The sequence below is a fragment of the Microcebus murinus genome, chromosome 2, assembly GCF_040939455.1.
Source record: "Microcebus murinus isolate Inina chromosome 2, M.murinus_Inina_mat1.0, whole genome shotgun sequence".
NCBI classification, from domain to species: Eukaryota; Metazoa; Chordata; class Mammalia; order Primates; family Cheirogaleidae; genus Microcebus; species Microcebus murinus.
In genome coordinates, this window is record NC_134105.1 from 110,389,935 (window position 1) to 110,416,591 (window position 26,657).

Genomic DNA, 26,657 nt, shown 5'->3' on the forward strand with positions numbered 1-26,657 from the left:
CTGTAGATGTCAGTCAGACCCAATTGTTCCAGGGTTTTGTTTAAGTCCATTATTTCTTTATTAATTTTCTGTTTGGAGGATCTGTCTTGTGCCGTCAGTGGGGTGTTGAAATCTCTGGTGATTTTGGAGTTGCTATTAATCCATTTGCTTAGATCCAGTAAGGTTTGCTTTATGAGACTGGGTGCACCTAAGTTGGGTGCATATATATTTAAAATTGTTATCTCTTCTTGTTGAAGTGTGCCCTTCACCATTATATAATGACCCTCTTTGTCTTTCACTACTTTTGTTGCTTTAAAAACTAAATCGTCTCAAATTATAACTGCCACACCAGCCTTCTTTTGGCTTCCACTTGCCTGGAATGCTGATCTCCACCCTTTTACTTTTAGTCTGTATGCATCCTTGCAGGTAGATGTGTTTCCTGAAGACAGCATATACTTGGCCTGTATTTTCTTATCCATTCAGCTAGCCTATGTCTCTTGAGTGGAGAGTTTAAGCCATTCACATTTATTTAGAGAACTGATAGGCAAGGTAGATTACTGATCATTCTGTTGGGTTGGATGTTGTTGCTTTGATTTCTCTCTTGAGCCATTGTATTATCTGGCCTTTAATCTTTGGGTTTTGGTTGCTTTTATATTCGTGAGTTTTTATTATGGTGTTCCGTGCGTAACACTGTATTGAGTACTTCTTGTAGGGCTGGTCTTGTCTTGGTCAATTCTCTGAGACTTTGCTTGTCTGAGAATGTCTTTATTTCTCCTTCATATATGAAGTTTAGTTTTGCAGGGAATAAGATTCTAGGCTGGGCATTGTTTTGTTTCAGAAGAGTGAGAATGGGACCTCAGTCTCTCCTTGCTTGTAAAGTCTCATTAGAGAAGTCTGGTGTTATTCGAATTGGCTTTCCCTTGTATGTCACTTGCTTCTTTCGTCTTACAGCTCTTAGAAGGGCCTCTTTAGTTGATGTTTTGGTCAGTCTGATGACTGCATGTCGTGACGTCTTCCTGTTTGCATTGAATCTCCCAGGGGTCCTCTGAGCTTCTTGAACTTGTATATCAAGATTTTGAGCAAGGCCTGGGAAATTTTCCTCTATTTTATCTTCAAACAGCTTGTCCAACCCTTGGGTGTTGTCTTCTTCCTCTTCTGGTAACACTATGACCCTCACATTAGGTTTCTTCACATAATCCCACATCTCTTGTAGGCTTTGCTCTTTTCTCTTGTTTCTCTGCTCTATCTCTGTGATGGTTTTATTTAGTTAGAGGATGTTATCTTCAATCTCTGAGATTCTTCCTTCTGTTTGATCTACCCTGTTCTTGAGACTTTCCACTGTATTTTGTAGTTCCCTGAATTAATTCTTCATTTCCAGGAGTTCGGTTGAAGTTTTCTTTATTGTGTCTATTTCTTTAGTGAACTTTTGTTCTAGGTCCTGGAGGCTTTTGGTGGTTTCTTTGTGTTGGTTATTGAGTTGTTGTTGCAGTTCGGTGAGTGTTCTTATGTTCCACATACGAAATTCCTCTTCTGTCATTTTGGTTGCCTGATTTGGGTTGGTGTCCGTTTCTAGGGGGCTGGTGGTCATCTTTGGGGATGTGTTTTCCGTTTGGTTCTTCATATTTCCTGAGTTCCTTCGGTGATTTCTTCCCATGTCGATCAGTTGTTGTTTCTTTCCTTTAGGTTTTTGTTTGGGTATTCACTCGCCTTGTTTAGTTTCTGAGCCGTTAGGTGGTGTCTGTGGGTGAGATTCTACCACTCCCTGTATAATGAGTCAGTGGTGCTGTGAAAAGGCTGTGCAGGACGCCGTCCCTGTCAGTAGGTGGCGCTTGCTTGGAGGAACAGGCTATGCTGTTGATTTTGTGTCCTGTTATCAGCTCTTGTTCCGGGCGGAGCTGGGTTGGGTAAGCCTGCCCTCAGGCACCACCAATGCCATTAGCAGGGGTCAAAGTTCTGTTTTCTGCTTCCAGGAAAAACTGTCAGGGCTGGGCTGGAATGGGCCCGCTCAGCCAGAAAGTCTGCATGTGGGGGTGGTGCTGTCTGAGACCCGCAGTCTGGAGCGGGCCTCATTTCTTTCCACCCTCCCCAACTCCGCAGCTACTCCTGTGTCTCTGCCAGCAGGCCAGACCACATGCCACCAGGCCTCCCCGGACTGTGATGCTGGCGGGGAGGTTCCCTGCGCAGGAACGCCACCTGGGCTGGGCGTACGCCTCCTTTTGGGAGGAGGGTTGCCCTCTAGGATGCTGATCTGCCCCTGAAGGCACACACACCTCAGTAGGTTGTTCACGTATATCCCTTCTGTGCCCCAGGCAATGCTAGACCTTGGTGCACGGGATCTGGTCTGCAGGTCCGACCTTTGGGTCCCAGAGTTCAAACTGTATCCCCACCAGGGAGAGGAGTTCCGGTCCCAATTCATCCACAGGGAGCCCAAGCTGGGTCTGTGTCTCTCAGCCTCTGAGTCGGCACCGTTCTCCTGGGAACACCGTGCCAGCAGCACCTGGGAGGGCTGGCGGGTGGGGAGCTCACAGTCTGAGTTCCCCTTAGTTAGCTGTAGGGTCCCAAAAGGGAAGGTGGTGCCTCTGGAGGTGCCTCTGGCTGGTGGCTGTATTGTCTCTCTGGGCAGCCGCGGGTAGGGTCGGCGGAGGGGAGGAGGAGGCAATATGGCGCCTGCCGTGTGGCTCGGGTCTGTGCACACGGAGGTGCCTGGAGGGAGTTGGGAGCCCGGTGCCGCATCCGCTACAGGCTGACTGTTAGCTGGCTGTGGCGGTCTCTGGGCTGGAGTCCGCAGGTCTGTCCACCTGCTGGGGAGCCCACCAGCAGTCCCGAATGCAGGGGAGGGGAAAAGGCAAATGCACCTACCCTTGCCGCTGGTCTCCGGGCTGCTCCGGTGGTCTCAGCCTCCAGTTCTCCTCCGCAGCCTCCTCCCGTGGAGTCTCCCGGGGTCTCAGGTACCCCTCCTCCGTCCCTCGTCCACTGTATGCTCGTCTTCTTGCTTCTTTTTTCTAATTTCTGCTAGAATCAGTCTTTTCTGCAGAGACACTCTGTCTGGCGATGTTTCTCGTCCGCCATCTTGATCCGGTCCCCTCCGTTTATTTTTTATTTATCTATTATAGGTTTCTTTGATTTGAGGTTACCATGATGCTTGCGAAAAGCATTTTATAACCATTTATTTTACACATATGACAACTCTGCTTGCAAACAAACAAACATCCAAGCAAAGAAAAATCTAACAGAAATTCTACCCTTTAACTCCATCCCCCTACTTTTAACTTTTTGTTATTTCTATACATATCTTCTCCTACTATTTCTCAAAAAGCTGTGTAGTTATTTTTGCTAGGTTTGTCTTTTAGTCTTCCTACTCAAGATATAAGTGGTTTATATACCAGAATTACAGCATTAATGTATTCTATGTCTGTGTACTTACTGTAACCAGTGAGTTGTATACCTTCGGATGGTTTCTTATTGTTCATTAATGTCCTTTTCTTCTATATTGAAGAAATTCTTTAGCATTTCTAGGATAGGTTTAGTGTTGGTGAAATCTTTCTGATTTTGTTTGTCTGAGAAAGTCTTTATTTTTGCTTCATATTTGAAGGATATTTTTGCAGACAAAATATTCTAGGGTTAAGGTTTTTTTTTTTTCTTCAGCACTTTGAATATGTCATGCTACTCTCTCCTGGCATGTAAGGTTTCCACTGAGAAGTGTGTTGCCAGACATATCATAGCTCATTTAATGTTATATTTTTCTTTTTTCTTCCTTCCCTTATGACTTTTCTTTGCCATGACTTCTGGGAGCTTGCTTATTAAATGCCTTGAGGTAACCTTGATTGGGTTAAATCTGCCTGGTGTTCTATGACCTTTTTGTACCTGAATATTGGTATCTTTCTCTATGTTTGGAAACTTCTGTTATTATTTCTTTGAATAAAACTTCTACTCCTATATTTCTCTCTACCTCCTCCTTAGGGCCAATAATTCTTAGATATGTCCATTGAAGCTATTTGATAGATCTTGTATACATACTTCATTCTTTTTAAATCTTTTTTGTCTTCTGTGTATTTTTTTTTTTTTTTTTGAGACACAGTCTCACTCTGTTGCCCAGGTTAGAGTGCTGTGGCATCAGCCTAGCTCACAGAAACCTCAAACTCCTGAGCTCAAGTGATCCTTCGGTCTCAGCCTCCCAAATAGCTGGGACTACAGGAGTGTGCCACAATGCCTGGCTAATTTTTTCTATTTTGGGTAGAGACAGGGTCTCGCTCTTGCTCAGGTTGGTCTTGAACTCCTGAGTTCAAATGATTTGCCCACCTTGGCCTCTCAGAGTGCTAGGATTACAGGCATGAGCCACCACGCCTGGCCCCGACTATGTATTTTCAAATAGCCTGTCTTCAAGCTCACTAATTCTTTCTACTGCTTGGTAAATTCTCCTGTTGAGAGATTCTGATGCATTTCTCAGTTCGTTAATTGAATTCTTAAGCTCTAGAATTTCTGCTTGGTTTTTCTTTTATTATTCCAATCTCATTTTAAAACTTCTCTGACAGGCTTCTGAATTCCTTATCTGTGTTTTCTTGAAGTTCACTGAGCTTCTCCAGGACAGGTATTTTGAATTCTTTGTCTAAAAAGTCACTTATCTCCATTACTCTAGGATTTGTCCCGGGTTCCTCACCATGAATTGGTGAGGTCATGTTTTCTGGGTGTTCTTGATGCTTGTGGATGTTTGAAGGTGTCTGAGCATTGAAGAGTTAGATATTTGTTTTAATCTTTGCAGTCTGGGCTTGTTGGAACCCATCCTTCTTGAGAAGGCTTTCCAGATATTCAAAGGGAATAAACTGTTGTGATCTAAGTCTTTCTTCAATGCAAGCATATTAGCACTGGGGGTGCCCTAAGCCCAGTAATGTGAATCCTGATGGTACCTCCTTGGTGGGCTTGGCTTAGGTATGAGAGAATTCCCTGGATTACCAGGTAAAGTAGCTCACTCTCTGTGCTCAGCTACTGGGGTTGGAGGAGGACTGACGTGGGTGCTCCTTTGTGGTCACCAGCATCAGGTCACATCTGAAACCAGCCCAGTCTGACCCAGAGCCCATGGTGACTGTTGCCTGGCTACTTCTGATGCTTATTCAAAGCCCAAGGGCTCTTTAGTTAGCAAGTGGCAAATCCTTCCAGGACTAGGTCCTTCCCTTTGGGGCTGCATGTTTCCTTCTAGCCCAGGGTGGGTCCAGAAATGCCTTCGAGGAACTAAGACCTGGACTTAGGGGCTTCAGGTGTCCACTTCATACCTTAGTTTCCTGTGGCTGAGCTTGTGCTCAAGTTGCAAAATAAAGTCCTCTGACCTCTTCCCCTTTCTTTCCCCAAGTGGAAGAAGACTCCCTGAGCCACACTGCTTGTAGTTGGGGAGGGGGAGTGACATAGGCACTGACTTGGCCACCACTGCTGGTGTCTCACTGGGTCACGTGCGCCCCAAGTCCATTCTGGCCGTGCTATCTAACTGTTCCCTCCGTGGGTGCAGGCAGAATTCTCCCCTGTGCTGTTTTCTACTGTGACAGGGCAGCCCTGAGCTTTAATTCAAAGTCCACAATCACTTTCCTTTCCCTCCCTAGGACACACAGATTCTCTCTCCACATGCTGGTGTGGCACCTCTGGGGGGGGGGGCATCAACAGTGCAAGACTGTCTTTTCTGCCCTCTTTCGTGCCTTTTTCCTTATATGATGTTAAAATCAGGTAGTATGACTGCTTACCTAATTTTTGGTTCTTCCAAATGTGCTTGTTTCAGCAGATAGTTGTTGAATTTGGTGTTTGTGTGGACGGATCATCACCAGAGGTCTCTATTTGGCCATCTTGCTCCACCCCCTCTCCCAATATGCCTTATCTTTAAAGGGTGCCCTTGAGCAGATACAAATATTTTTCTCCTTTGACAATTCTCTTAAACATACACAGGAATCATTATCACAGGGTTATATTTATTGGTGGACAAACTGAAGCATCAAACTTTATGATTCACCTTAAAGAGGTAATCTGATTAAAATGAGCTCATTAGGTGGGTCTAATTCAATGACTGGTGTCCGTGTAAAAAGAGGACATCTGGATGTATACATGCATCGATGGAAAACAGGAAGAGACAAGGAGAAGACAGTCACCTACAAGCCAAGCTGCACAGCCACTGGAAGGAATCGACCCTGCCAATACACTGATTTTGGACTTATAGCTTCTAGTACTATAGGACAATATGTTTGTGTTGTTTAGGCTACCCAGTCTGTGGAACTTTGTGACAGCAAACCCAGAGAACTAATACAAAGAGTAAAAGCAAAAAATCTGTAATCTATAGGCATCACTCACCCTCACTTGAAGCCTCCCATATTTTTATACTAAAGAATCTAAGATAGATTAATAAAATAATACAAGCCTCCCTTATCAATATAGAAACAAAATATTCATATATTTTTTTTTTTTTGAGGCAGAGTCTCACTTTGTTGCCCGGGCTAGAGTGAGTGCCGTGGCGTCAGCCTAGCTCACAGCAACCTCAATCTCCTGGGCTCAGCAATCCTTCTGCCTCAGCCTCCCAAGTAGCTGGGACTACAGGCATGCGCCACCATGCCCGGCTAATTTTTTGTATATATATTTTTAGTTGGCCAATTAATTTCTTTCTATTTTTGAGACGGGGTCTTGCTCAGGCTGGTTTCGAACTCCTGACCTTGAGCAATCCGCCCTCCTTGGCCTCCCAAAGTGCTAGGATTACAGGCATGAGCCACCGCGCCCGGCCCTCATAATTTTTAAAATGATAAAATAACTTGAAAAGACATAACATCTTCTTATTTTAATATGTCGTATCTATGGGTATGTTCTTCAGAAGAGAAGGCAATAAATTATTTTGTTTATTAAAGCCAAAAAAATTTTTTTATGATTCAGATCAAATAATATATAGCCAATGGTTATCTAAGGCTGTGACTCTTTGAGCCTTTGTTCATCGTGCTTGGTTAGAGTGAATGAACCTAAAAGGATCTAGTAAGTGATGACGTTGCACCCAGCAGCTTGCTGCTTCACAGGCATATAAGAGATGAGGCACAGAGGCCCCAATTTCTGCTGTCTTTTAAAAGTCTCCTAACATATTTTGTCTTTTCTTACTCCCAACAGTCTCCAACAGATTCTCTACAGGAAAACACTGTTTAACTTATGGAGCGAAACTCTACCTAGTATTTACAAATCAACTCTTGACTGAACGTATAATGAAAATATCAATTTTCAGTTGTCAGGCCAAATGAAGTTCTATTTTAGACATTTTTCCCTATTTTTCTTTCAAATGGGCAACTGAAATTATGATGATAGTTTCATATTTCCATAATCTATTTCTTTTTTTTTTTTTTATATTGAGCCTGTCTAGGTCCCCAAACCCAGAATACCAATTTTATTTTCATTTGATTCTTCTTTTCTTCTGAAAACTGCAAATTAAGTCCTTTTATATTATTCCAAAAACAGGCTTCCTTTCTTTCTTCCACCCCTGGTTTCTCAAATAATTACTCCTTTGTGAAGAACTGAACAATAGCAAACCACTGGTTGCTGGTTTAAGTGCTATATTTAACCAGCGAGTTTTTAATCAGAAACATAATCTGACCTATTGGGTAACCAAAATTTTGTTTAATATATCTGAGAGTAATATATCTCCATGCCTGACTGAGACAGTCTCATTTAACTTCCCATACACAATAGAGACTTTTAAGTGTAAAATAGAACACACCAAAATTATATCATTTGATAAAATTTGAAAGTGGAAAATTGATAGTTTAACCAATATTTCATTTTTATTTTTATCATTCACAGAAGGTTTTTGGAGTGGTTGCTCTTTCTACTTTTTCATTTTCCTTGAAGTGCAGAATTCTTCATTATTGTCAAATGTACATTTTGGATATGATTATGATTATGTGATATTATGTTTCAAAATGGAATGTCTCGTGAGTTATTTTTAGAAACACTACCTTTCAAATTAATTCCAAAGCAGAAATAAAATTGCTGGAGAATTGAGCATGAGAGATAGGAGCCCCGTTGAGTACAGTTTTCTCCTTAGCAACCTTCATCTCTTAACTTCAGTGGGTTTCCCTCCTATTCATTTTACCCCTTGGTGAATCACGTTAGATTTTGGTCAACTTGTTTCCTCTTTCCAGCATTTTCTATGAGATGGTTGCTCCTAACTGGATTGGGAGTGAAGGTACCTGGGTTCTCATCCTGCCTAGTTATTAACCAGTGTAACCTGAGGCCAGTCATTTACCTTCTGAGCTTCAGTTTCCTTCTCTATAGAATGGGACAGGGAGTGTATGTGTGTCGGAAGTGGGTTGTACTCAGTGAGCTTCAAGGCCTCTTCAGGCTCTTACTTTTATAGTTTCCTGTGACTATGCAATCTAAGTCTTAATTATCCATTGCTTTTCACTTTTCTTAATTTCCTGATCGTCATCATCTTTCTATATATTTCCATATGTGTGTATATACTAAATATATATGTGTATACACACATGCATGTGTATGTTTATATATATCATGTCTTCTATATTCTAGCTAGTTAACAGTTATTCAGTGGTCAGCATGAGGCAGCTACTATTGTAAATGCTTTATATTTATAAACTCATTTAATCCTCACAACAATCACCCAGGGTATGTATCAGGGAAATGAGGCACAGAGAGGTTCAGCAACTTGCTCAAGATCACCCTGACAGCCAGTGGCTGAACTAAGATTCAGATTCAAGTAGCCAGGTGCCAGAATCACGTTCTTAACCTTTGCACTATACGACTTTTTATGTAAGAATTCTCTGTTCCGCTTTTGGAGAAGTCTTGACCAAATTCTCATGGTTAATAAGTGGCAGAACATGGATTAAAGCCCTGCAATTCTGACTCTTTACAATACTGCCATACTTCTCACTTCCCTTTATTTCTTGGGTTCTTCTTGGTTTTTTTTTTTGTTTGTTTTGTTTTGAGACAGAGTCTCACTTTGTTGCCCAGGCTAGAGTGAGTGCCGTGGCATCAGCCCAGCTCACAGCAACCTCAAACTCCTGGGCTCAAGCGATCCTCCTGCCTCAGCCTCCCAAGTAGCTGGGACTATAGGCATGTGCCACCATGCCCAGCTAATTTTTTCTATATATTCTAATATATATATTCTATATATTCAACTAATATGTATATTAGTTGAATATATTGGTTGAATATATATATTAGTTGAATATATATATTCAACTAATATATATATATTCGATATATTAGTTGGCCAATTAATTTCTTTCTATTTATAGTAGAGATGGGGGTCTGGCTCTTGCTCAGGCTGGTTTCGAACTCCTGACCTTGAGCAATCCGCCCGCGTCGGCCTCCCAGAGTGCTAGGATTACAGGCGTGAGCCATCGCGCCCGGCCTCTTGGGTTCTTCTTGATGCTGGTGAAGTAAGGAGACTTCTCAGTGCTGCCAAGCCACCAGCTTTCTTCCTCCCTCGTCAGGATGCATGGCAGGTGGGAGAGTGAGATGGAGTTTTGGGAGGCAGAGAAGGCCGGGACAGAGGGTGTCCTGAGCCCCCTTAGGGAAGTACTAGGACCGGGCTGCCTCTTAGTTTGGGTTTCTCCATCCCCAGGAGTCTGGGTTACTGATAAAAGGAGGGCACTTCTTTGGCACTGCTGGGATTGAAGGCCCCACTAGCACCGTGTGTTTCCTCAAGCCATCTTGACTCACCCTGCAGTGGTGGAGGCAGATCAGGGTCAAAAATGATGCCTAAAATTCTCCATTCCTCAATGTGAGCATCATATTCTCCCCAACCATAGAAGCACAACTTGGTTTGAGGACAAGTATCAAAGCTCATTGCTAGCCTGAGCCTGGGCTGGGGTTTCTGAAGGGATGGATGCCCTGATGCCTGCCAAGCTCCAAAGTCCCCATGCCAACCACATCCTGATGCCACTCACATGTCCCCACTTCATCTTCTAGCAATTTGTCTTTCTCTATTATGAGATTTTTGGCACCCCATGCTGCATAAGCTGCAGTGCTGCCAGCTTATTGCAGTAAGAACAGCTGAGAGAGCTGGGTACCTTGGAGCCCCTGTATTTTCCCTACTTTGTTCTTTTTAGTCCACATTCCAGAATGGCCCTGAGAGCTCTAGGAGCTTTTGTGTTTGTCTCTTCCCAATTGACTCCTCAAGATGACTTTCAGGACAGGCAAGGAATATTCTCCCTGGTCTCCTTTTGTCTTCTTTGTTTAGAACACAGACATTTCCACCTTTCTCGGATAGGTCTTATCTCAGGTATGTTCCTTAGTGCATTCATTCATCCAACGTTAAACAAACATTTTATGAGTCTCTACTATATGCCAAGAACACTTATAGACACTTGGAAATATGTTAGTAAAAAAAATAAATAGTGCTTACATTCTAGTGGGCATAAAATAAATAAATATAAAGCATGTTAATAAGCTCTAAAATGAAAAAAATATGGTAAAGGGGGATAGAAAGTGGTAGTGGGGATAAAGTATTAGAAAAGGATGTCAGATTTCATTGGTAAAGTGGCATTTGAGTAAAGCCCTTTAGGAAGCGAGGGAGCAAACTAGACAGCTACTTGGGCAAGAGGGATAGCTCACACAGAGGGAATAGCAAGTGCAAAGCCCTGGGGCCGGTTGTCTGATTGAGGAGGCATATGGGAATAATCTGATTAGTAGGACCAGGTTGCAGCTGCCTGAGAAGGGCCATGGTTTAGGAATACCCCGAGGAGAGGAACTCATGCCTGGCACAGTATTAAATCTTGATAGAAGATTTAAATGGCATAGCAAACCTGCAGTCTAAGGAGGGAAGACACATGCGGGTGGCAATCTGGGCAAGAGGTTGATAATGCACGGAGAGAGTGTGTCCAATAAGTGGATAGCGAGAGTGGCGGTGATTTGCCTATTGTCTCTTAGCTCTAAATGTCATCCTGTGCTTGGCTCTGTGCTGTCAGAACTGGGTCTCTGCAAACCACATTCAGAAATTCCTTTCCCAGCCGGCTTCCTCTTAGGTTCTGCCAATAGGAGGCAGGAGACAGAGATTGAAAGGTGGGAGGAGGAGAGAAAAGAGTCAAATTCTGTTTCTTGATGTTGATGTCATTGCTCCGGAAGTACTTTGTCCCTGCAGTGGCATTTCGCACCACTGTGACAGTTTGTTACAGCTTCTAGCTTCCTTCCACGTTTCCAGAAGCAGCCTTGCCTTGTCTCCTCAGTGGTACCAGCGGAAGCCACACTATGAACCACCACAAAGGTCTGAGCTCTGGGTTTGTGCTGCCCACTTCCTCCAGCTCCTAAATTCTCACAGCCCCAACCCCTCGCCCTTTTGATCTCCCTATGTGAGGATGGTAACTATTTTCTACAGATAGTGTTTCTGCTCAGCCAACCCTCCATCACCCATGTAACCAATTCTCTGTATTTTTCTGCTGTAATACCTAGTGTAGTGTCTGTTTTCCTGACAGGATTGTGACTGATACAGGAGGAGAGCTCAGAGCACAGAACCCAAGAGGGGGATATCACTCAGGAATCCAGGCAAGTAAGTAGTTGGTCAACTGGTAGCCAGAGAGTTACTGGGAATGCCAATAACATGAGTCTCTGAGCTGCTTTCCTTGTCTGTCACAATCGGAATAACAATACCCACCTTCTATTCTCATGGAAGTGTTAGTTAATTTACCAGAAGAGACACCTGAACAGAGACCTGGAAGGAGTCTGATTTCAAGTCACAGAAGCCCAGATGATACAGTTTGAGTGACAAATGGAGACGTATTATAAGGATGCAAAGTGTCATATGGAATCCAAGAGCAGGAAGAGCATCTTGACCCCGGGAAGAGCTTGAGACTGGGAACTAGAAAACTGTCGATTTCTCGCTTGCCTTTGCATTTTCCTGCACATTGACTTTGTTCTTTCTCCCTGCAGACCAGCTTTCTCTGCTTCCACAGTCCAGAGAATATTGTCTGTCACCTGTTGTTTCAGGGTTGATACCTCCTCTTTCTAAGAAACTAGTCCAGACTGGACTTGCAATCCCTTGCTCCATTTTCAAATTTTATACAACAGAATTTCTTATAGTCTACGAAATGAAATTCAAAAAACAGGTATCTATTTTTGATTCTTTCATTTAGGGTCAAGGAAGGAGAGGCTATGTTAATCCAAGTGTGGATTCTGGTAGTCCTGCCCTAGGGGAGGGGCCAGTACCAAGGTCATTGTGGACTGAGCAGAACTACAAACATCTATTATTCTGGATGAAGCTTGGAACTGGGGCCAAGATCCAATGACTTGTCTTTAATCCCCAACAGACTAGCCATAACTGTACAGATCCTCCAACCTCAGGCTCAGAGTGATTCTAAGAAGGTGGGGGAAGGGTGAGATTGGGTCTGCAGGGAAGGACGGGGGGGCCTCTGTAGGAAGTGGGAGAGACGTGGACTCAGAGCCCATCTCCATTCACTCTGCCGGATCAAGTATATTTCAGATTTCTCATGAAAAAAATCAATTTTTCGTCTAATCTTCATTCCATTGAAGACAATGGGCTCCCATGGGCTAAGCAAAGAACAGAGATTGCAGGTCTTGCTCTGTGTTCTCAGTGACTGCTGACATCCCAGGGGATAATGTCCAGACTCCTTTCTCCTCAAGCCTCTCCCCTAACCCCCATTTGGTCTAGGGATATTTTACGTATTTATTTTCTTGGCCTGAAGTTTCTTAAATGTTTAAAATACAAACGTTTTGTGCAACTGGGTTCTTCTTTGGGACATGAAGGGCCTTGGAGAGTATAGATTCTACCCACAAAACTAACATCTGAGCCTTCCCACAAGCATGACATAGAATCTGGTCTTTATCTTGAAAGGCAATTTGAGTGCTGCTGGACATTCCAAACTGGAATTGTACATGGAAAAATAGCATTGGTGCTATAAATTTCTTTCTGCTTTGAAATATGTTGTGTATTAGAAACAGAGAGGTGGTTTATGGTGTAACTCAGGGCAATGGATAGAGTTATGCTTTAAGAATGGAACAATAGAATATCATGCAAAAAAGCATCTGATGTGAGATGTTTTAGAGCATAAAATAATTTTTAATAATTATGTGGATGCTTCCTTCCAATAAGCTCTCACGGATATTAACCTCTCAGACTTCCAGTGCCCTCCAGATGTAGATGAGAAAAGTACAGCCAATCCCTAAAAATAAAGCTCAAATCACTAAAAGTCCTTTGATCTTCCAAACTTCTTGGATCAAGACATTCAGTGGGAACTATGTTGTTTCTCTCACAGATCTGGAAAAAACCCCAGGCTGGAAGCAAGGCCAGCTGAGGGTCTTCAAGTTTCATAAGGAGGGTTTCCATTATGTATAAGATGATTGCTCCAAACTGAGGTAGGTATCAAAAATTGCACTGCTGCTCAAAGTCCACTCTGCTCTGCCATATGGGGGTATGAGGAAGCCGGAAGATGGTGTCAGTAGCTGAGGGGGTTTCCACTGAGAACAGATAAGGTACAACTGGCAGCAGGAGAGATTCAGGATAGATAGAAAGCAGAACTTTGGCTATGGAGAGATCCTGTTCTCTGGAGACCTTTAAAAAAGTAGGCTGCTTGCTTATCTAACAAGGATGGTTTAGGGTTTCACACTGTAGCCTGAAGAAAGGTTATTCCCCTAGGAGGATGATATGAAATACATTGTTTTAAAAACTCTTTTTGTAGCCCTCACCCTCCTCTGGGAATCTAAAAGTGAGTTACAATTCTGAGTTTTCTATGCCTATTTTTTCACGCTTCATCTCAGAATTTCTGCCAAGGGGAGGAATGATTACTCTTTCTCCACAACGAGAAAGGAAATGAAAGAACAGCAAAGCAGGCGGGGAGACCAGATAAACTCATTCACTAGAATTAGGTGTGATCGAGAGTCCAGAGAGGCCCTGAGGTTTGTTACTGGTGCCAAATGGGCAGAAGGAGCCCTGTGAATCACAGGAACTGGATTCAAACTCAGATTCTGTCATTTACCACCAAAAAAAAAAAAAAAAAGTCAAATAAATTACCAATTCCCTGAGTTTCCTTTTCCTTATTTGTAAAATGAAGATATAAATATCTGCACTGAGTACATATTGGGACTGTCTGAGGATCAGATGAAGTCATGTCTGTGAGAGTGCTCCTTAAACTGTGAAATATTATATGTGGCATTGTTAAAAACACAGGCAAATAAGAATCTTACTTTGGCCATTAACCTCAGCTTCCTCTTTACTCGACTTTTCAGTTCATCCGTGGGAGAATCACTAGCCATGCTTTGAATTTTTCTTCTTTTGATTTCTTGTTTCTTTCTGATAGAAATGATAAGGAGCAGTGACAGAATCAATCAAGGGGTTCCAGAAAAAAAAGGATGGGAAGGAAAAGGACTTAGATGATTCTCCATATCAACAACAAGTCTCTGATCCCTGCAAAACGAAGAATTAACTATTTCCTACCTGCTCTGAAATTGTTCTTGTTGACCATATGAGCACACAACACTTTATTGTCAACACACACACACACACACACACACATTCAAGCTGCACCAGGTGTGATCTTGGGCAGGTTAACTTCTCTTTGCATTTGTTTCCTCAAACAAACATCGGGGAAATAATAGTACCCACCCCACAAAATTCTTGTGAGCACTAAATAAACTAACAGTGTTTAGAGTTAAAATTATCTTTGAAAGATTTTTTGATCACTCGTAATGATAGTATCCATGCTTTTGTGGCTACAACTTCATGAACTAACTTTAAGCATGTTAAGATTCAGGAATCATGAGCTGAATTCAGGAAGAAACCAAAGCAAAGTCTGTGTGCAGCTGTCTGGACATTCAGACTATTCTGCTTTTAGGAAAACTAGAGTGTTTCTATTGCTTACAAGAGTTCTTACATAATGAGTTTTTTTAAAAAAAATATTAACCCTTTACGCATTAATATATGTCAATGGATTTGTCTACAACGGACAGATTAACCGACAGCTAGGAATTTTGTTTTAAGAATTAGACTCTAAAATTGGTGCTTAAGTTAAATGTGTATGCGATGTTTTCTGGCTTTGTGTTGGTGAGGCATAATTTCTTTAAAATCCAGGGATTGTCTGGCTTGGTTAACTATTGGTGCAGCACACAATTTGGAGGTGTCTTCTAATGTACAACACTTTTCTGAGAATTGGCTCTCTTATGAATGTGAGCCCTTGGAGCCAGATTCATATCATGTGACCCATCACCCTCTACAGTTTAGGGGTAGAAGATGAATATATGAAACACACTTGACCAATCAGATTCTTCATCTTTAGTAAAATCCACCATTCTCTCATGTTTACTTGATGTAAAGAGATAGGAATTTGAGAGCTAAGGCACCATTTTAGGGTAACCACCTACAGTAATGTGTGAAAATAAGCAAAACAGCCTGGATAGTTGAAAAAGGATGGGTTAAAGAAAGATGTGCAGAGATAGGCAGAGGAGAGAGAGAGAGAAGTGAGAAAGGAATAAATGAGAGAGAGAAAGAGAGAAGAAATAAGAGAAAGAAGAGAAGGAGAGAGGAGGATAGGAGAGAAGAGAAAACTGTTGACTAGATTACTGGTAGTTAATTTCTGGTTTTAATTCCTTGTGAAGCTTAAATGTACCACATGAGTTTCGTTTCTGTGAATATCCATATATCCTCTTAAGGTGTGTGTGTGTGTGTGTTTCTTAAACTAAGTTAGCTAAACTCCTTTTACTCCCATACTTCATTTTATTTCCTAAGGCATCACAAATGTGCTCTGCTCCTAGCTATTTAGAGACTGAAATACTATGGTGATTTCAATTTTCAATTCTTATATTTACTTGAACCTTGGTTTATAGACCAGAAAAGATCTTGAAAAGTCATCTTGCACATTTCCTTACTTCTAATTAACAACTGCATCTTGACCATTCCAGATGGAACTGTCCTATTTTTGGTAAAATCCCAGTAATGGAATTCTATGTTGTTTCTCAGTCATTCATTTACAGTCCTCATAACTAGGATGTATTACCTCCTATGGAACATAAATGATTCTGATTGTAATGACTCATGTTTCCCAACCCAGACCAACCACGGAGTAAAATCTATCCACAAAAGAGTAATAAAATGGTATTTCTCCACATCTGTTCCCATATTATAAGGAATTCCAGCCTTGCTCAAAACTCTATCAGACAGGTCTGAGAGTTCCTAGGGAATTTCTTCTGTGTGTTCCATGAATTAGTCCTTTCAGCTTTGAAGTAGCATTTGTCATCTTCTTTCTTTCCCGCTCTGACTTCCTATAGCAATGGCTGTTGTCAAGGCTGAACTCCCCACCCAACCAGAGCTGTCTTGGAAAACTGATGCTCAAATACGATGATTCCTCTTAATGCTTGAAATATTTCTCCAATATTTTATTAAAATATCACTTTCAGTTTTTTCTTGCTCATTTCTTGGTAGTACCTTCTTCCTGGAGTTCAAGATTAGACCCTGGCTGTGGCTGAGCATAGCCCGTGTGATAGAGATGGTATTTTGAGTGATAGACATAATATTTTGAGTGATTGACATGTTATTTTTCTTTGAGCTACTCCTTACTTTTGTCACACCTCAGTTATACTTGGGACTGTCTTTTACCCCTGAGTTCTCTCTCCATTTAGCAAGTTTTTCCCCAGAAGTAACCTTGGTCTATGTATAAACAGACTCTTGCCTTGGCTGTCCACTCTTCCTCAGACAAACCTAGAGGTGTCTTGGGTTTTGGAGTCCATGTCACTGGCTCAACTGGAATCCTAGATATACACATACCCAGATAAACAAATAATCATGCCTATGGAATAGAGCCATTTTAAATAACAAAGAGGAGGACACACACCTACACCGATATGTACCTGTCTTTTATGAGGTTCTGGTTTTACGAAGCTATTATACTGTTTTCCACAATTGACCTGTAGTCTCACCAAATCTGTGAAATTATTTTTGGTACATTCTTTTTTTTTTTTTTCTTTTTTGAGACAGAGTCTCACTTCCGTTGTCCGGGCTAGAGTGCCATGGCATCAGCCTAACTCACAGCAACCTCAAACTCCTGGGCTCAAGCAATCCTACTGCCTCAGCCTCCCGAGTAGTAGCTGGGACTACAGGCATGTACCACCTTGCCCGGCTAATTTTTTCTATATGTTTTTAGTTGGCCAATTAATTTGTTTCTATTTTTAGTAGAGACAGGGTCTCGCTCTTGCTCAGGCTGGTTTCAAACTCCCGACCTTAAGCAATTCTCCCACCTCGGCCTCCCAGAGTGCTAGGATTACAGCTGGTACATTCTTGATACTAATACCAAGGAGGTAGAGTACTATAGGCCTAGATATCTGAGAAGCATTCTAGGGATGTTTCTATAACCAGACCTCCGTAGTTACCAGACCAGCAAGCACCTGGTTAAAGTGCCTGATAACTGCTCAATACATATCATATTTATTGAATTAAACTGAATGTCCTGGCCTCAGTCACCCTCAGACCTAACTGCAGATGCTGTAAGATATTTGACGAGTCTTCTTAATAGGTTCATCTCTGTAATCGCCTTTCTCTTTGTGAAATAATCCTTGTTCTAGTTTTTTTTCTCGTAAGTCTTGTTTGCTACCTTTAGTCATCTCTGTGGCTGCTCTCCCGAAGAGTGCCGTGTTCTCCATGTCCCCTTAGAGTGTGAATGCAGATATCAAAGGCTGCTTTCTGACTCTCAGACTAGCACAGAGCTTATGAGCCTTTGGGGGACTTAACACTGACAGTTTGCCTCTTAATTTTATGGCCACCCTGATTTAGGGGTTTCTCTGCCTCCCATAACCTTACGAAGCTTCTCCTGCTCCAAACTTGCTATGGGCATGTCCCTCGATGATCCCTTTCCAGCTTCCCGTTCCTGTTTGCTCACCTCTCTTGCTCATCGTGGAGGCTGTGCAATCCCAGATAAACGACGAGCAGAGAAGAGTAAGTGACAGCTCAAGAGCTGGAGGAAAGAGGTCTCCTTCCGAGAAGGTGGGCTGAGTCATCTCATCCTCCCCTTTGCCATCTTCCTTCCTCATGGATCTCCTGCCCCGGGAGTCCCCGTCTGCCCTGCGTCCCCCTCGTGCACAGTGAACCAGGACCTCCGGGGCAGCCCAGCCTGCGGTTGGCCAGGATGACCCAGGCTCTGAAGGGTTAAGGCTAGAGCCCCATGCATCGAGAGGATTATTAGTTATCCTTCGGAGAGCCCAGCAAGTCTTCCTCCCCTGTCACCTACTTGCCCCTTTCACATGATCTCTGGCCACAGCCACGGAAAGGAGGAGGGGGAAAAAAAAAAGAAGGAAAAAAAAAAAGTTTACAAAATAATTTAGAAAGTCCTTGTAAATGCTTGTGTTTTCATTTAGCAGCATGAATCCGGGACGGCAACAGACCCTCAGAGGGCAGCAGCCAACTGGGAGTTGAGTGGAAAAGAAAATAGGAATCCTGGACGCTGGCACTGTCCAGTTTTTTTGGCGGGGGAAGGGATTAAATCACATCTTCTGGGGGAGGGCTCAGCTCTGGGCTTTCGTGGCCAAAATACTAAAGATCAACTCCATGTGTGTGTGACCCGACTGTCCTGGAAGCTTCAATTGGAAGAAACTCCAAACTTTAAGTTGTGCTTATAGCTTCAGCCAAGTAAGAAAAATGAGGTGGGGGGTAGTCACAGGATGGGGACCGGGTCTCAGATGGAGGGGAAGTGGGTGGGGGTGCATGCGGGTGGGGCTAAGGCGGAAGGGAGCTATGTCTTTAAGTCTGTCCTATGGTTATACATATTTTTTTTCTCTTCTATGAATGGGTTTTGCTGTAAATTATAGCTTTGCCCGTAGTCCCTTGGGTCAAAAGAAATAGTCTCTAAACAGAAAACAGCTCTGATTGGTGACTCTCCTTCTTCCCTCCCCAACCCCCTTCCTAATTGAAACCAAATGTGCAATATATTGGATGCTGGGATCCCTGGCGCTCTCCCAGGAATCCTCAGAATGTGAGGTTTCTCTCAAAGGCATCTTGCATCAGCCTGTGGATGTATGCCTACCACCGGGGCTCCTTCACCGGCAAAGTGGAAAAAGAAGCGTTTCGCTACAAATTCTTCTTTTTGGGTTGGGGGAAACGCAGTGGATTATAGCTCTGTTTGCTTCTTTCCAAAACTGTGCACCCCCGGATGAAAGTAAGTTATGTGGGTCTTTTTTCCTTCATTTTTTTTTTTTTTTTTTTTTGCTTTTTCGAAAACGAAAGCTCCGAGTGTGCTTCTCTTGGAGTCTCAGGAAAAGTTTTAAAAGGGAGACAGAAAGGGGTTTCAAGTCAGGAGAGGAAGGGAAAGGAATGGGGCGTCACAGACTGGAGAAATCAGACCCCACGTTTTGGGGGTGGGGGTCTGGATGTCCATTGTGGAGGGAAGAGAGAAAAGAGCACTAATAACCAAAGAAGGCTGAAGCAAAGAAAATGTATCCATAGCAGCCCCAAGATACAATAAACAGTGAGAGCAGGGTTGCAATCGTTGGCAGGCAAGACGGGCCGATTGCAGAGTTAAGTTTCAGGATGGAGACACTGGAGCAGGGAGCCGAGGTCGTGGGCATTTATTTATTTGGTAGTGGTGGTTCCAAGGTGCTGAGTTTTGGAGAGAATGGAGACCAAGGACTTTTTGCTTTTCAGGGCAGTTGCTGATTTGACTGTGAGGAGGGTGCCTCTGAAAGTGGGGTGGCCTGCCCCAAGGTTTGGGGTGGCCGGGTGTATGGAGGACTGGCTTTTCAGTTGGTGGCGATGGAACCCAGCTTCCCAGACTCACCCCCTCGCTGGCTAGGGGTGCCTTCCCCTTTGTGAGCGAGTGACTCGGGGCAGTGTTCGGTGGGGGACCCCTGAGTCCTGGCCTAGGTGCAAGAGTGGCATCAAAAGGGAGAGAGGATTTTTTTCCAAGGGACTGTGACTCTCAGGCCAGCCATTTGAGGCGAGAGTTCGCGCTGCTTGAGCCAGTAGGGGGTTCAGCACCATTTTGCAGGCTGTTTGCCTTCTGCATCCTCTTTGTGGACGGGCACAGGGTGAAGAGTCCTGAACTGGGGGCCTTAGATGTCTCATGTGACCCCCGAGTTTCGCAAATGTCAAAAGTGACAGGAAGGGGACTGACCCGTTCAGGGTCTCACAGCACATTAGTAGCGGGGCTAAACATGAAATCGAAGCTCTCTCTACTGCTGATCCAGTGCCTCTTCCGCTCTGCACCTCTACTTTCATGTTCCTTTTTAAATTTATTCTGGCTGAGACAATAGAGACGGTTTAATCAACAAGCTACCCCAAGGACATTAGTTATCTACGACAGAAGAAGCTAACTAACGGTGGTTCATCCGCTAATGGTTGTATTTGGGGATGTGTGCATACCATAAAAGAGAGCTAACATTTGGATACTTAACTATGCACCAGGCATCCTGCTCAGAGCTTTACGCAGGATTGGATTAGATTCTCAAGCTTTGTAAAGCATTATTTCTGTCTTTTAGGTAAGAATACTGAGGCTTAGAGAAGTGAAATGAGTTGTTGAAGGAAATGCAGTTGATACGTTTGAAACTCGTACACAACTGACTCCAAAACCTGTGCTCGGAATCACTATTCAGTTATACTCCCCTCTCCCTGCTCCACGCGTGCTCGTGGAGCAGCATGAATTCTCCCTCGGAGGCCACTTCTGCCCTTGGATGAGCATTTATCTGAATATCAGATGTGGGCTAATTTCTGGGTGCTTGGTATATATTACTATTATACTTAGCCTCGTTATACAAATAGCCTGGGATTTGGAGTCAGAAGACCAAGGATAAGTTCTGGCTCTACCTTTTAATACTTAGCAAAGTTGCTTTGCCTTTCCGCACCTTGGCAGAAACACCTTCTGTGTTTCTTACATGGGAATAATAGCAATGCTTTTCAGTATTACTGTTTTAAGAGATATTGGACATGCATGCATTCCGAAGGCTGAGAAGGACTTAACCATGTCAGCTCTTATGATGATGGTCACTAAACACCACCATGTTACGCGAGGCAGCCTCTGCCGTGCTGGATCTGGCAGTCAGTGCGGATGGCGGCCCGCGGAGGGCACTTGGATTTGGCTGTGTGTCAAACTCTGAAATGGGCAGCCTCAGTCTTAGCGCCCATCTCCTTTGCATGGAAATGATCCTTCCCTCAAGGGGAACATTCCCAGGTGTTCTATCTGAAACTTTCCTCTGGTGGCCTGGTTTGTCCATGATTCCTCACCCAAAGCAGCAGAGGCTGAAAAGGACTCTGGTTAAGCACCCCCTGTGTGGCTCTGCGCCCTCTCTGAACAATGAGGGTTTAGTCGGGAACAGTCTACCTGTTTCTTCTCCCAAGGAGTCTGACATCTGAGGAGCTTCATGTCTAGCTGAGGACAGATCCTTGACCCAGGACCTTCTCATCACTGGTGGGCATCTCTCCTCTCATCCTTTACCTCTGTGGCCCCCAGTGCCTGGGCTGGGGACTGGTACCAGTTGGTGGCCTGTTAAGAACCGGGCCACACAGCAGGAGGTGAGCCGTGGGCAAGCCAGCGAAGCTTCATCTGTATTTACAGCGGCTCCCCGTCTCTTGCATCACCGCATAAGCTCCGCCTCCCGTCAGCTCAGTGGTGGCATTAGATTCTCATAGGCGCATGATCCCTACTGTATGTAAACTGAGAATCTAATGCCTGATGATCTGAGTTGGAGCTGTGGGGGTGATGCTAGTGTTGGGGAGCAGCTGCAAATACAGATTGTAATTAGTAGAGAGGTCTGACTGCACAATAGATGTAATGAACTTGAATCATCCCCCAAACCATCCCCCCGGCCCCCATCCGTGGAAAAATTGTCTTCCATGAAATTGATCCCTGGTGCCAAAAAGGTTGGGGACCTCTCTGCTTTACCTGACATTCCCCAATCCGTGGCTGTAGTCAGAACACAGGCCACTGCTCCTGGGGGTGGGGGGGGGGAGAGGCAGCACACAGTGGGGAGGATCTTGCCTCTGCTTCTGGCTAAGATCCATTTGCTTTTTCAACCCCAAAGGTAAGGGAGGTAGGGAAGGTATTTCCAAAATGCCTTTAACTTACAATCCTCAGCAGTGCCTGTGTCCAAGGACAGAGTGGGAACACCAGCCAAAGGAGCCTCCTCACCTACCCATTCTCCCCTAGCCTCTCTGTGAACTCAGCGGTTTTCTTCTCTTCTCTAATTTAGTTGCCCCCCAGTCTTCAAGTCCTATGAATTCTCTGTCATATGCAATGAATTTAGTTCAAACCTTTTCCACGTATTTACATTTTTAAAAGACATGCTAAAATTTAGAGTGGCCACCTCCATATATTAATGTCGTACCATTTTAAATTAGCATTAACCCTCAGACTTCCTTCTCAAGTTCCTTTACAAGATCCACTTTCAGGCACTTCACATCACCCGCACCTCAAACACACAACCCAAACACACGTCTCGCGGGCATCCAGAAAGCAAACACCCGTCTAAAAACGGACTTCCACAGACTAGCTAGCATTCTTGTGCCAGCTCACATAAATGGTGACCTGTCCGCAACATGGACACACTAGATTCTTTATACCGCTTGCCCTGTTTGAAGTTGTGCAATGTATGAACTGATGGATTCTCTCCTGACAATGACTACCCAGTCCAGAAATGTGTCCAACATCCCTAGGCATTCCAGAGCTTCTCTGAATTCAGCAACCATTCATGATGAAGACTGCTTACCACTAAGTTAGGAACTTAAGGTAGACCTTAAGGAGTTCCAGATCAATAAATGAGAATATCTAAGGATGGGGATTGGGAATTAGTACTTTGAAGTGTTCCTCACAGGTGATTCTAATGTGAGCCGAGGTTAAGTACCTCTGCTGATAAATCTCCAAGTGTGTTGTCTTGATGCGGAAAATGGCAGGCACGGGGACGTGGCCCCTTGCTGCCTCCCCGTTGCCCTGCATCTCTGCGGGCCAGTGCTGCGCCTGGCCATTTGGGGGCCGACCCCCCCAACAGAGCTGCTGGGGACCCCCGAATGCCCTTGGGACCCCACATGCTGGAATGCCCCCAGGCCCACATGCCGATACCTGTTTCTGGCCACGTTGTTTGCGTGATCCTGATTGGGTAATTTTTGAATCCCACTGTTTTTGACTGGACGTTAAAGCTTGTTGTTGATTGGATGTTAAAGCTTGTTGCTGATTGGATGTTAAAGCTTGTAGTTGATTGGATGCTTCTTGAGCCCTACCAAGGGTATAAAAGGGGCAGAAGGGCAGGAAGGGGCAAAAGATTGGAAGATGCAAAGAGAGCCGTAACACTAGGTGTGCTGAGCCTGCTGTAGAAGAATAAAGGCTGTTCTCGGACTCTTCCTGTGCCACTCGGTCAAACGAATAAGAGCTGTGACAAGAGCTGTAATGCTAGCTGTACACACTGCGGCAGCAGTCTTAGGCAATTCAATTCTATTCCATTGGATTAATTTTAATCACAAGTATTAAATTACACTGTGCTTAAGAATTTTTGATAACATAGCTTAGTAAAGGAAATCAGATGTCCAGATACCTGTCCAGAGATATTCACTGGAACACCAATTACCTAATGGTGAAAGTGATGATCTCTCTAAACGTTTTCTATATCTTTTCATTGTGTCTGCATACATTTAAATACATTTTGATTGAGACTGCATTATTGATATATAATGAAAATATATATTTATATATGAATATATATATATGGCTGAAAAAAATATATACGGCTGAAAATAATTCTCTTATTTTGATTTTTTTTTCTAATTTTTGTTTTCTGTCCTTACTGTTTTGCATAGAGCTATTGATGTTTCCTAATTTTGTAATTCTCCAAGCAATGGAGGATCCCAGCATTTGGTGAATCATGTACTTATTAGCCGGAATCTCACTTTGGCCTCTGAGTGCTGAAGAAGGTCAGTTTTGAGTCAGCCCAAGAATTGTTAAGGCCTAGAAGAGCAATGAAATGGCAGAAAAGTTCTAAACATTGGTTTAGACTTACTCCATAGCTCCTGGGTTTAGCTGGACTTCTCCTGAAGATTGGGCATTGTCTGTAATAGATCCACTAATTCAATTGTCTTGTGGCTTATGTTTTGAGACCCCTAAGAAATCTTTAAGGAGCCCTTTGGACCTACTGCTTGGAGGTTAATGCTGCCTGGTTCTCTGTAGTGTGAGTGAGAGGGAGAAGGCATGCGATAAATAGAACTTCATATATATAATATAGTAAGAAGAACGTATAGTGAGGTTGCTAGATATTTGACCTCAGAGAAGACTTTTATTTCCGCATCTGTCTCCCTCATGAGTTTTACCTTCTTTTTAGATTCAGAGAAGATAATGTATAAGAAACAGGAAAGCACCATACCTATGCAGATGGTAGGTGGAGATGCCCTTTGAGGCTATTAGGTAGCTAATCCACCAAATTTTGCTGTAATGCAAGATTATCCCTAGGGTCTTAATGGCGTAGGCAGCCAAAATAAATAGAGATGGGAGATAGATTAAAAATGAGGATAAATAATCTAGTCTTTTTTTGCATTAAAAAAAATTTGAATGCTTATGAATTCAGAAAACATGAAACAATAAAAATCTCAGTGAGCTCTTGTGTTTAAGATAGTTTCTCACTGAATTTTTCTTTCAAATGGTGCTAATTTTTAAAAATCAAAACATGTATTTTTTTTTATCCACTATGAATTTTATAGCATCCTGGTCAACTCTGTCATAATTTTGCTTTTGCTAAATTCGCTTATTCATTCTGCAGCAAACAGATACTAGGTGCCTATTCTCTGCCAGGCACTGTTCTAGGTTTTAGTCATTAACAAGACCAACAGGTTGTGGACATTTATGAGCATTCATTGTTTTAGACAATCATTAGTTTAGAATCTGTGGTGCATAATATGAATTATGTATTCATATTATTATGTATTATGTGACTGGACAAAACTTGATTTAGAAAATGCATATCCAGGATAGGGTTAATAAGATTTTGCTTTTTAAAGTTTGCTGAACTGTAATTTAGAAATAGTTATTATATGATGATTGTCAGTAGAGCCAAATGTTGTACAAAAATAAGACCTCAAATTTTATATTTTATTTTATTTTACTTTTATTTATTTATTTATTTATTTTTGAGACACAGTCTCGCTTTGTTGCCCAGGCTAGAGTGAGTGCCATGGCGTCAGCCTCACTCACAGCAACCTCAATCTCCTGGGCTCAAGCAATCCTACTGCCTCAGCCTCCCGAGTAGTTGGGACTACAGGCATGCGCCACCATGCCTGGCTAATTTTTTCTATATATATTAGTTGGCCAATTAATTTCTTTCTATTTATAGTAGAGACGGGGTCTCGCTCTTGCTCAGGCTGGTTTCGAACTCCTGACCTAGAGCAATCCACCCGCCTCGGCCTCCCAGAGAGCTAGGATTACAGGCGTGAGCCACCGCGCCCGTCCTTATATTTTATTTTTTATAATTTTTTATTTTTTTTTATTTATTTATTTTTTTTAAATTACACTGCTGCATAACATATAATTTTTTAAAATTAATAGATTTTATAGTTTAGAGTAGCTTTCACTTTATAGAAAAATTGAGAATAGAATACAGAGTTTTCATGTATTTCCCTACCAGTTGCACATTTTCCTTACTATTATCATCTTGCATTAGTATTATATTTTATTTGTTATTAACTTACTTAATATGTATTTATTAAATATTCAATGTATACCCTCTACTAGATATTATGGAGGTAGAAAAGAACAAATCATATATCTACCTCTCAAATTATTTATGTTCTATATCTACAGTGTGGGGTCTCTTATTCATTAAACAAAAATTTGCTGTGCACTTAGTGCGTACCTAACTCAGTGCTAGGGCCTAGTACAATATGTGGACATGGTAGTCATTCAGTAAATATCTGCTGAATGCATGAGCAAATGAAAATGAAGGATCCAGAAATAAAAAACGTAATCCATGCCCTTAGGAACTTTGGAAACAACAGACATTTCAACAGTGACCAGAGAAAATTTCAAAAATACGGAAGATATTACTAAATCTCTGATAAAGGAAATGTCAGTATAGACAAGTAAGGTTTAAAGTCATCACTAATAGTCCCATCTTCTTTTTTTTTCCATGTTTTTTTTTTTATTTCAGCATATTATGGGGGTACAAATGTTAAGGTTACATATATTGCCCATGCCCCCCCCCACACCTCAAGTCAGAGCTTCAAACGTGGCCATCCCCCAGATGTTGCATATCTCACTCATTATGTTTGAATATACCCATCCCCTCCCCCCCCTTCCCTGACACCCGATAAATGTTATTCCTATATGTCCACTTAGGTGTTGATCCGTTAATACCAATTTGCTGGTGAGTACATGTGGTGCTTGTTTTTCCATTCTTGAGATACTTCACTTAGTAGAATGGGTTCCAGCTCTATCCAGGAAAATACAAGAGGTGCTAGGTCACCATTGTTTCTTAAACCTGAATAGTACTCCATGGTATACATATACCATATTTTATTAATCCACTCATGTATTGATGGGCACCTGGGTTGTTTCCACAGCTTTGCAATTGTGAACTGTGCTGCTATAAACTTTTGAGTGCAGGTGTCCCATTTGTAGAGTGTCATTTGATCTTTTGGGTAGATGCCCAGTAGTAGAATTACAGGATCAAATGGTAGATCTACTTGTATCACTTTAAGGTATCTCCATATTGCTTTCCACAGAGGCTGAACCAGTTTGCAGTCCCACCAGCAG

At 42.8% G+C, this 26,657-nt stretch overlaps 1 protein-coding gene across 3 annotated transcripts in view; it reads left to right on the forward strand.

Annotated features, from left to right (window-relative positions):
- Positions 1–18,446: 18,446 nt before the first annotated feature.
- DDR2 (discoidin domain receptor tyrosine kinase 2) overlaps positions 18,447–26,657 on the forward strand; it is a 167,643-nt gene continuing 159,432 nt past the window's right edge. The window contains exon 1 of one of the 3 annotated variants that reach the window (XM_076000338.1): positions 18,447–18,568. The gene's annotated coding sequence lies outside the window, so the exon portion shown is untranslated. Of the gene's footprint in view, positions 18,569–18,897; positions 19,095–26,657 lie in introns of those variants that run through there. The other 2 variants (XM_076000339.1, XM_012768649.3) reach the window with 2 other exon arrangements.